Here is a 12,147-nt window from a genome sequence, read left to right on the forward strand (position 1 = left end):
AAGAAACTATGGGAAAAGCCTTTCATCCTCATCATCTGTAGGCCAATCAATAGGAAGTCCCTTTTCAATATTTAGATCAGCAGAATCTATGCTACTAGTAGGACCTGCATGACTAGGAACTTGCACTGTTGGTGTTCCTGGTACCTGCATAGAGCTCTCTCTTGCATCGGCAGCTCTGTTCTTACTGGACTCAGGCTATGAACTGTTAACAATTCTTTTTCTCCCCCTAGATTGACTGCTCCTGCCTCTAGAACTAGTAGATTGTGATCTTTTTCCACTGCTCTCTGTCTATCCTCTTTTTCTCTGTATAACATTGATTTCTAATTTGACTGGGACCCAAACATGTGATGTAAATATTTTTTCTAGCTCATCATCACATTGGACTAGGACTCAAACAACACTATCAATGTCCCAGTAGCTGAATTCTACTGCATCATGTATTCCCTAGGGGTATTTAGCAACAATCATAGATCTAAATTGTTCAAACTTCAGTGTGCTCTCCACAACCAAAGGAAATGAGAACCCTGTTTCCCCTACTTTTGTACCAATAGTAACTAGCAGTGTCGTTTGCATCCAACAATCCAGACAAATATGTTCCATGAAGGAAATATGCCCTAGAGGCAATAATAAAGTTGTTATTTAATGTTTCCTTATATCATGATAAATGTTTATTATTCATGCTAGAATTTTATTAACCGGAAACTTGATACATGTGTGGATACATAGAAAAACACCGTGTCCCTAGTAAGCCTCTACAAGACTAGTTCGTTAATCAAAGATGGTAAAGTTTCCTAACCATATACATGTGTTGTCATTTGATGAACAAGATCACATCATTAGGAGAATGATGTGATGGACAAGACCCATTTGTTAGCTTAGCATATTGATCGTTCAGTTTTATTGCTATTGCTTTCTTCATGTCATATAGATATTCCTTTGACTATGAGATTATGCAACTCTCGGATACCAGAGGAATGCCTTATGTGTTATCGAATGTCACAACGTAACTGGGTGATTATGAAGATGCTCTACAGGTATCTCCGAAGGTGTTTGTTGGGTTGGTATAGATCAAGATTAGGATTTGTCACTCCGAGCATCCGAGAGGTATCTCTGGGCCCTCTCGGTAATGCACATCATAATAAGCCTTGCAAGCAATGTGACTAATGAGTTAGTTGAGGGATGATGTATTTTGGAACGAGTAAAGAGACTTGTCGGTAACGAGATTGAACTACGTATGTAGATACGGACGAGCGAATCTCAGGCAAGTAACATACCGATGACAAAGGGAATAACGTATGTTGTCATTACGGTACGGCCGATAAAGATCTTCATAGAATATGTAGGAACCAATATGAGCATCCAGGTTCCGCTGTTGGTTGTTGACCGGAGATGTATCTTGGTCATGTCTACATAGTTCTCGAACCCGTAGGGTCCGCAAGCTTGACGTTCGATGATGATTTTGTATTATATGAGTTATGTGTTTGGTGATCGTATGTTGCTTGGAGTACCTGATGTGATCACGGACATGACAAGGAGTCTCAAAATGGTTGAGAGGTAAAGATTGATATATAGGACGATGTTATTCGGACACCGGAAGTGTTCCGGGGGGTTCCGGGTACATATCGGGTCACCGGAAGGGGTTCCAGGCACCCCCCGGCAACTACATGGGCCTAATGGGCCTAGAGGGGGACAGACCAGCCCCTAAGGGGCTGGTGCACCCCACATGTAGGCCGAAATACGAGGAGAAGGAAAGAGGGGAAGGGAGAAGGAAAGGGGAGGATTCAGCCTCCCCCTTCCTTCCCTCCCCCTCTTTTTCCATTCCCCTCTGATGAATAAGGAAGGTGGGCCGAATTGGGGAGGAACCCCAAGTAGGATTCGGCCTACTTGGGGCGCCCCCCTTGGCTGCTCCCTCTCCCTCACACCTATATATATGAGGGTGGGGGAGGCACCTAGAGCACACAACAACATCTGTTAGCCGTGTGCGGCGCCTCCTTCCACAGATTACACCTCCAGTCATATCTTCATAGTGCTTAGGTGAAGCCCTGCGTGGATCACTTCACCATCACTGTCACTACGCCGTCATGCTGACGGAACTCTCCCTCGACACTTTGCTAGATCAAGAGTTCGAGGGACGTTATCGAGCTGAACGTGTGCAGAACTCAAAGGTGCCGTACGTTCGGTGCTTGATCGGTTGGAATGAGAAGAAGTTCGACTACATCAACCGCGTTGTCAAATGCTTCCACTTTCGGTCTATGAGGGTACGTCGACACACTCCCCCCTCTTGTTGCTATGCATCTCCTAGATAGATCTTTCTTGAGCATAGGAATTTTTTTTGAAATTGCATGCTACGTTTCCCAACAGTGGCATCCGAGCCAGGTCTATGCGTAGATGATATACACAAGTAGAACACAAAGAGCTGTGGGCGGTGATCGTCATACTACTAATCACCAATGTCTTATTTTGATTCGGCGGTATTGTTGGATGAAGCGGCCCGGACCAACCTTACATGACCACGTTCATGAGACCGGTTCCACCGACAGAGATGCAACTAGTTTTGCATAAAGGTGGCTAGCGGGTGTCTGTTTCTCCAACTTTAGTTGAATCGAATTTGACTGCAGCCGATCCTTGATGAATGTTAAAAGAACAAACTTGATAAATCACCATTGTGGTTTTGATGCATAGGTAAGAATGGTTCTTGCTAGAAGCCCGTAGCGGCCACGTAAAACTTGCAACAACAAAGTAGAGGACGTCTAACTTGATTTTGTAGGGCATGTTTTTTTTGACCATTTTGTAGGGCATGTTGTGATGTGATATGGTCAAGACATGATGTGATATACATTATTGTATGAGATGACCATGTTTTGTAAAAGTTATTGGCAACTAGCAGGAGCCTTATGGTTGTTGCTTTATTGTATGAAATGCAAACGCCATGTAATTTCTTTACTTTATCACTATGCGTTAGCGATAGTTGTAGAAGCAATAGTTGGCAAGACGACCACGATGCTACGATGGAGATCAAGGTGTCAAGCCGGTGACAATGGCAATCATGACGGTGCTTAGGAGATGGAGATCAAAGGCACAAGATGATGATGGCCATATCATGACACATATTTTGATTGCATGTGATGTTTATCTTTTACGATATTATCTTGCTTAGTACGGCGGTAGCATTATAAGATGATCCCTCACTAAAATTTCAATGTATAAGTGTTCTCCCTGAGTATGCACCGTTGCGATAGTTTTTCGTGCTAACACACCACGTGATGATCAGGTGTGATAGGCTCTACGTTCACATATAATGGGTGCAAGACAGTTTTGCACATGCGGAACACTCAGGTTAAACTTGATGAGCCTAGCATGTATAGACATGGCCTCGGAAAACTGGAGACCGAAAGGTCGAACGTGAATCATGTAGTAGATATGATCAACATAGATATGTTCACCATTGAAGACTACTCCATCTCACATGATGATCAGACATGGTTTAGTTGATTTGGATCACGTAATCATTTAGATGACTTCAGGGATGTCTATCTAAGTGTGAGTTCTTAAGTAATATGATTAATTGGACATAATTTATCATGAACTTAGTCCTGATAATTTTTTGCATATCTATATTGTAGATCAATGGCCCGTGCTACCATTCCCTTGAATTTTAATGCGTTCCTACACGAACTGGGTCCGTAACTTGAGGATTATCCTCATTGCTACACATAAGCATTATGTCCTTGATGCACCGCTAGGTGAAAGGCCTACTACAAGAGCAGATGTTGATGTTATAAACGTCTGGCAAGCTCGATCTTTTGATTACTCGATAGTTTAGTGTTCCATGCTTTACGCCTTAGAATCGGGATTTCAAAGACATTTTGAACGTCATGGACCATATGAGATGTTCCAGGAGTTGAAGTTAATATTTAAAGCAAATGCCCGGGTTGAGAGATATGAAGTCTCCAACAAGTTCTATAGCTGCAAGATGGAGGAGAACAATTATGTCAGTGAACACATACTCAAAATGTCTGGGTATAATAATCACTTGACTCAGCTGGGAGTTAATATTCCAGATGATAGTGTTATTGACAGAGTTCTTCAATCACTGTCACCAAGCTACAAAGGCTTCATGATGAACTATAATATGCAAGGGATGGATAAGACAATTTCCGAGCTCTTCACTATGCTCAAAGCTGCGGAGGTAGAAATCAAGAAGGAGCATCAAGTGTTGATGGTTAACAAGACCACTAGTTTCAAGAAAAAGGCAAGGGAAAGAAGGGGAACTTCAAGAAGAATGACAAGCAAGTTTCCACTCCCGGGAAGAAGCCCAAGTCTGGACCCAAGCCTGAAACTGAGTGCTTCTACTGCAAAGGGACTGGTCACTCGAAGCGGAACCGTCCCAAGTATTTAGCGGATAAGAAGGATGGCAAAGTGAACAAAGGTATATTTGATATTCATGTTATTGATGTGCTCCTTACTAATGCTTGTAGTAGAGCCTGGGTATTTGATACTAGTTCGGTTGCTCATATTTGTAACTTGAAACAGGGGTTATGGATTAAATGAAGATTGGCTAAGGACGAGGTGATGATGCGCGTCGGGAATGGTTCCAAGGTGGATGTGATCGCCGTCGACACGCTACCTCTACCTATACTGAGGGAGTCCTGGATTAGGGGGTCTCCGGACAGCCCGACTATATCCTTTGGCCAGACTGTTGGACTATGAAGATACGAGATTGAAGACTTCGTCTCGTGTCCGGATGGGACTCTACTTGGCGTGGAAGGCAAGCTAGGTAGTACGGATATGTATATCTCCTCCTTTGTAACCGACCTTGTGTAACCCTAGCCCCCTCCGGTGTCTATATAAACCGGAGGGTTTTAGTCCGTAGGACAACAGACAATCATACCATAGGCTAGCTTCTAGGGTTTAGCCTCTTTGATCTCGTGGTAGATCGACTCTTGTAATACTCATATCATCAAGAACAATCAAGCAGGATGTAGGGTATTACCTCCATCAAGAGGGCCCGAACCTGGGTAAACATCATGTCCCCTGCCTCCTGTTACCATCTGCCTTAGACGCACAGTTTGGGACCCCCTACCCGAGATCCGTCGGTTTTGACACCGACATTGGTGCTTTCATTGAGAGTTCCACTGTGTCGTCACCATAAGGCTTGATTGCTCCTTCGATCATCGCTGGCGATGCGGTCTAGGGTGAGGCTTTCCTCCCTGGACAGATCTTCGTATTTGGCGACTTCGCACTGCAGGCCAATTCGCTTGGCCATCTGGAGAAGATCGAGAGCTACGCCCCTGGCCATCAGGTCAGATTTGGAAACTTGAACAACACGGCCGACATCCGCGGAGACTTGATCTTCGACGGATTCGAGCCCATGTCGGACGCGCCGCACAGTTGCGACAAGCATGATGTAACTCTACCGTCGGACAATGTTCGGGAGATCACGTCCACAACTACTCCGGCCATCAATCCGGAGCAAGTCGCTCCATCCGAGAGTGGAGGGATGGACCCCGCCATGGAGGCCGCACTCCCAGCGGCGATAGAGCCGGATACTGACTTCACCCCTTACAAGAGCCGTGTCGCCGACCCACTGGATTCATCTCCGGCCACGGACTCCGAACCGCTCACATCCGTGCTCGTCGAGTCCGACTGGGCGCCGATCATGGAGTTCACCTCCGCGGATATCTTTCAGCACTCACCTTTCGGAGATGTGCTAAACTCATTAAGGTCTCTCTCCTTGTCGGGAGAACCTTGGCCGAACTATGTCCGGCTAGAATGGGATGTGGACGACGAAGAAATTCGCTGCCCACCCACCACCCACTTAGTAGCCACTGTCGACGACTTAACCCACATGCTCGACTTCGGCTCCGAAGACTTCGACGGTATGGACGACGAAGCCGGAGATGAACAGGAACCACCACCCTCAGGGCGCTGGACCACCACCTCATCATATGATATATACATGGTGGACACCCCCAAGGAAGGCAATGGCGATGAGACAGCGGAGGATGACCCCTCCAAGAAGCAGCCCAAACGCCGACGTCAGCGGCGCCGCTCTAAGTCCCGCCACAACAAGAGCAGTGATACCGGCACATGAGATAATAACACTCCGGATAGCGCCGAAGACAACAACAATCCCCTCCAGCACGGTGTAGAGCTAGAGGACGAACAAGCTAGCCCTCCAGGGCAGGCAGCAGATGGAGAACTGGAGGAGGACAATTACATGCCTCTCTCCGAAGACGAGGCAAGCCTCAGCGACGACGATTTTATCGTGCCCAAGGACCCCGTCGAGCAAGAGCGCTTCAAGCGCCGGCTTATGGCCACGACAAATAGCCTGAAGAAAAAACAGCAACAACTTCAAGCTGATCTAGACTTGCTAGCAGACAGGTGGACCGAAGTCCTTGCGGCTGAGGAGCATGAACTCGAGCGCCCGTTCAAGAGTTACCCAAAGTGCAGGTTGCTACCTCACCTGGAGGAGGAAGCATTGAACCCTCGTTCACCAGTGTATGATGCGGCTGACCGGCCACTATGCGGCCGAGCCAGAGAGGCATTTCAGCCTAAAGTTCAGACCGCACCCCGTCGCCACTTAGTCAAAAATACTAAGGCCCGGGGAAACACAGAGGACCTGCAAGACATCTTGGACAGTAAGGCAAAAATCGCAAGGTCAATATACGGGACAGGGGCACGTGCGCCCACATGGGACTATGATCGTCACGTCGGGTACACCAAGAGTAAATCCGGCCGGGCCGAATACAGCAGACAAGAGTCATACGAACTGCGTGGGGATATAGCCTGGCACAGAGGTGCCGCACACCCCCTATGCTTCATTGATGAAGTTATGAATCATGAATTCCCGGAGGGTTTCAAACCCGTAAATATCGAATCATACGATGGCACAACAGATCCCGCTGTATGGATTGAGGATTTCCTCCTTCACACCCACATGGCTCGCGGTGATGATCTACATGCCATCAAGTACCTTCCACTAAAACTCAAAGGACCAGCTCGGCATTAGCTGAATAGCTTGCCAGAAGATTCCGTCGACAGTTGGGAGGATCTGGAAGACGCATTTCATGACAACTTCCATGGCACTTATGTGCAGCCACCGGATGCTGATGACTTGAGCCACATAACCCAGCAGCTAGGGGAATCGGCCAAACAATTCTGGACACGGTTCCTGACTAAGAAAAATCAAATTGTAGACTGTCCGGATGCAGAGGCCCTAGCGGAATTGAAGCATAACATCCGCGACGAGTGGCTCGCCCGCCACCTCGGCCAGGAGAAGCCAAAATCTATGGTAGCCCTCACGACACTCATGACCCGCTTTTGCGCGGGCGAGGACAGCTGGCTGGCTCGCAGCAACAACACATCGAGGAATCCGGATACCTCGGATACCAAAGATGCCAACGGTAGGTGGCGTCGTAATAGACCAAAGCGCTGCAATAACGGCGATAACACCGAAGATACGACAGTCAACACCGGATTCAGAGGCCCTAGATCCGGTCAGTGGAAAAAGCCATTTAAAAGAAATACTCCGGCTCCGTCCAGTCTGGATCGCATACTGTATCGCTCGTGTCAAATCCACGGCACCCCCGACAAGCCAGCCAATCACACCAATAGAGAATGCTGGGTGTTCAAGCAGGCCGACAAGTTAAATGCTGAGAACAAGGACAAGAGGCTGCATAGCGATGACGAGGAGGAGCCCTGGCCGCTGAACACAGGAGGATAGAAGGGGTTTCCCCCACAAGTGAGGACGGTGAACATGATATACGCAACCCACATTCCCAAAAGGGAGCGGAAGTGTGCACTAAGGGACGTCTATGTGATGGAGCCCGTCGCCCCAAAGTTCAACCCATGGTCTGCTTGTCCGATCACCTTCGATCGCAGGGACCACCCCACTAGCATCCGTCATGGCGGATCTGCCGCATTGGTACTAGACCCCATCATTGACGGATTTCACCTCCCTCGAGTCCTTATGGACGGCGGCAGCAGCCTGAACCTGCTTTATCAGGATACAGTGCGAAAAATGGGTATCAATCCCTCGAGGATCAAACCCAGCAAAACCACCTTTAAAGGCATCATCCCAGTTGTAGAGGCCCATTGCACAGGCTCAATCACACTGGAAGTGGTCTTCGGATCACCGGATAACTTCAGAAGCGAAGAGTTAATCTTCGACATCGTCCCGTTTCGCAGTGGCTATCATGCACTGCTTGGACGGACAACATACGCAAAATTCAACGCAGTGCCACATTACGCGTACCTCAAGCTCAAGATGCCAGGACCTCGCGGGGTCATAACAGTTAATGGAAACACAGAACGCTCGCTCCGTACGGAAGAGCACACTATGGCCCTTGCAGCAGAGGCACAAAGCAGCCTGTTCAGGCAGACCACTCATTTGGCGTCACAGCCCCCGGACACCTTCAAGCGAGTCCGGAACAAGCTGCAACAGGATCGCCTGGCATGATTAGAGCTCGCCTAGCAATCCGGCCCCCGTCCCAGTCCCAGTGAAGCGACAAAATCCGTGCCGCGCGTACATAAATACGCATTGAAAATACCATGGACATAGGCGGGGGCACAATCAGGACACACATCACATTGTGGCTTAACCACACTAGGGGCTGTATACCTTTGACATTCCTTTTCTCTTTCAGGGCCTAACTCTTTGGAAGCCCTTTCCGGCAGTACGATTGCCAGACACATTCCAGAAGCAACAACCAAGGCGGCAGGAAGCTAAGATGAACACAGGAACCGCCAGGTGGTCTCTAGTAATACTTGATATACCCGCTTTTCACTATTTCTGCGTAGCTTGCCCTGGGATAGGACATTTCGAATTGTCCTACTTTATGCTTATTACACTACTCATACCAGTACGCTTCGACGTATTATTCAAATAACAATGCATATCACTAATCTGTCATTGCATTATTTAAGTTTTTCTCTTTCTCTTGTATGTCCATTTACGACAATCTGCACCCGCATGTTCGGGTACGATTAGTACGCTAGGGGATCTCGTTTACCCCACAATACGGCGCAAGAAGTCCAAACACTTTCGACAGTGTGGCACCCCGAACTTAAAACATTATATGCATCAGCTCTGAATCATGTATTTGGTCAAATGTTGGGTCACCCGGCTCCCATGCTTTGGCACCTTACGTTCCGCTATATCGGCTAAGGTAGCGGTGGGAGAACTACTGCGATTGTGTCCCGGTTCTTCCGGACGAGCACCTCAGTAGAGAAAGCCAAAAACTGACTGTCATGATAAGGCGAGATATGGGTCGCTGTTCGAGAGGTCTCAAGTCCTTAAAGACTTTTTCCGCTTCGGGCGAGGAGTCGACCTTGTCCGGCTTAGGCGTGTATAGCGCCCCAAATTCGGCCCTCCGAATACTAGGGGCTTCGCCAAAAATTTAAAATCATAGACTTCTATGGCTAAGTGAGAGTGATAAAGCATTATAGTCCTATTGCCTGGTTCGTTGCGCTGAACACCTCCCTTGAAGGACCCAAGATTGGGATAAAGAGTGTTCAGATTTACACCGAACACCCCAGTACTAGTTACATGGGGGTAGAAGCCGACGACTAGCCAACTCTCAGATTTTTTAAACGGCCGCACAGAAGGTAATATTTTAAATTAAGAAAGCGTCGCATGGTGCAAAATAACTCGTTTCATATTACAGGATCACATGGTCATGTTCATTCAAAAATTACATCCTTGGCACACTCATCTGCCACCAAGCGGGAACCCTTCAAGACACTTTCATAGTAATTCTTGGGGCAGCGATGCTCCTTGCCCTTCGGAGGCCCCTCCCTCACCAGCTTCACGGCGTCCAGCTTCACCCAGTGCACCTTCTCCCGGGCAAAAGCCCTGCGTGCACCCTCGATGCAAACGGACCGCTTGATGACTTCAAGCCGTGGGCAGGCTTCCACAAGCTGCCTCACTAGACCGAAGTAGCTACCGGAGAGGGGCTCGCCAGGCCACACCCGGACTATAAGGCCTCGCATGCCTGTTCGGCCGCCTTGTGAAGTTTGACCAACTGCTTCAGCTGGTCGCTCAAGGACACGGGGTGTTCAGTCCCAGTATACTGAGACCAGAACAACTTCTCCATTGAGCTACCCTCCTCAGCCTGGTAAAACTCCACGGCATCCAGTACACTGCAGGGAAGATCTGCAAACGCTCCTGGAGAGCTCCGAACTCGGGTAAGAAAAAGGAAAGTCTCCTTCACATGCTTGCTTCACATATTGAATGCCTTACCCGCTGCTATCTTCTTCGCCGCGTCAATCTCCTGGAGGGCCTTGTGGACTTCGGCCTTGGCGCTTCGGACGCTTTCAAGCGCCTGCGCGAGCTCGGACTCTAGTGTCTTGGAGTCAAGCTCCAAGGACTCGTGCTTTTTGGCAAGAGCCTCGAGCTCTTGCTGCACCTCGCCTACTCGGGCTTCTTGTTTCTCCCGCTCAATGCGTTCTTTGGCCGCTTTGTCTTCAGCCTCGGACAACGCCTTCCTCAGGGTCTCCACCTCGGTCGTGGCGCTTGACAAATTCATGATGATCCTATTACTTTACGCCCGAACTTCTTTATAACTATATAGACAGGGGTATATCTTACCTTTGCTCTCTTCGAGCTGCCTCTTGGTAAGGCCAAGCTCATCCTCGGACCGCTGCAGGGCTTGCTTGAGCGTAGAGACCTCCGCAGTACATGCGGCAGCGGCCAGCAGTGAAGCCTGCACATACACATAGACATACTCTAATTAGACACCTGAGTTATCATTTGATCCTGTATTCGACATTTCTTGGCGAACGCCGAACAGAGCATCAGGGGCTACTATCTATGCAGTAATATTTTCTTATATTTTGATTGCTTACCTCAAAGCCTGTTAGGAGGCTGGCGCAAGCTTCGGTCAGTCCGTTTTTGGCGGACTGAACCTTCTCGACCACCGCACTCATAATAGTACGGTGCTCTTCATCGATGGAAGCACTGTGAAGCGCTTCCAGCAAGTTGTCCGCTGCCTCTAGTTGGACAGAGGACACCGGCACGGATGGTTGGTGCCCCTTAATGGGGGACCGCCTGCCGGAACCCGGAACCATCGAAGGTTCCGGCGCAGTATCCGGCTGGGGCCCGAACTCGAAGCCTGTAGGGGCCTCGCTCCCTTGGTACCCAGGGTCCGGGAGGTCGCCCTGAGGCGCCCCCAGGATCACCTCCCCTTGGCTCGGTGCCTTTTGAGACAACACCTTGGCGTTGTCCGTAGGGCGAGGGGTGGAAGTCATCGGAGGAGAACCGCTGTTCATATCCGACGAGTCCAAAGAGCCGCTCGACGAGGGTACGTCAAGATGAGCTCGGGACGGACTGCATAATCATGTTCGGCATGAGGAAAGGCAGTACAATAAAACATACCATGAAGTACTATGGTGTACGGACACTTACGACTTCGCCAGGGGCTTGTCCCTGGGTAGTCACTCATCGCCGCTGTCGGCGGTCGTCATGGCACAGTCCGGAGGGAGGGTCTTTCCCTTCTTGGATCCTTCGGTCTCCCCGGATGGGTCGGCCTTCCTTTTCTTGTCTCCCCCGGCTGGGGGGGGGGGACTTTTCGCCTCCTCCTCGTTTCCGTGGGAGGAGTGCGCGTCGGAGTCATCGGACGATGAGTCCGATATAACCTTGCGCCGGAGACCCTTTCGGGTCCCCGTGGCCTTCTTTGCCGGCACCTCGTAAGGTGCCGGAGTCAGCATCTTTGTTAGAAGAGCGTTTGCGGGATCTTCGGGCAGGGGGGCTGGGCAATCAAGCTGCTCCGCTGTCTCTATCTAGTCCTGTTAATGACATGAAAGCTTAGATCCAGCACATAACTAAACTGGGGCAAATAAATACCCTGAGAGATATAAAAGCCTACCGGATGGGCGCGGCACTTTGCGCTGAGTCCGCAGTCCTCGGTGAGGGAGGGAGGCATCTCGATGCTCTTGAACAGCAACCTCCAGACATCCTTGTGCTTCGTGTCGTAGAGCTCTCGCAGCGTCTGGTGCTTGGCCGAGTCGAACTCCCACAAAACAAATGCCCGTCGTTGACACGGAAGGATCCGGCGGAAGAGTATGAATTGGACCATGTTGACGAGCTCGATTTTCTTGTTCGTCATGTTCTGGATGCAGGTCTGGAGTCCAGTCAGCTCTACCGAA

This window comes from Triticum urartu, chromosome 1 (genome assembly GCF_003073215.2).
Source record: "Triticum urartu cultivar G1812 chromosome 1, Tu2.1, whole genome shotgun sequence".
Lineage (NCBI taxonomy): Eukaryota > Viridiplantae > Streptophyta > Magnoliopsida > Poales > Poaceae > Triticum > Triticum urartu.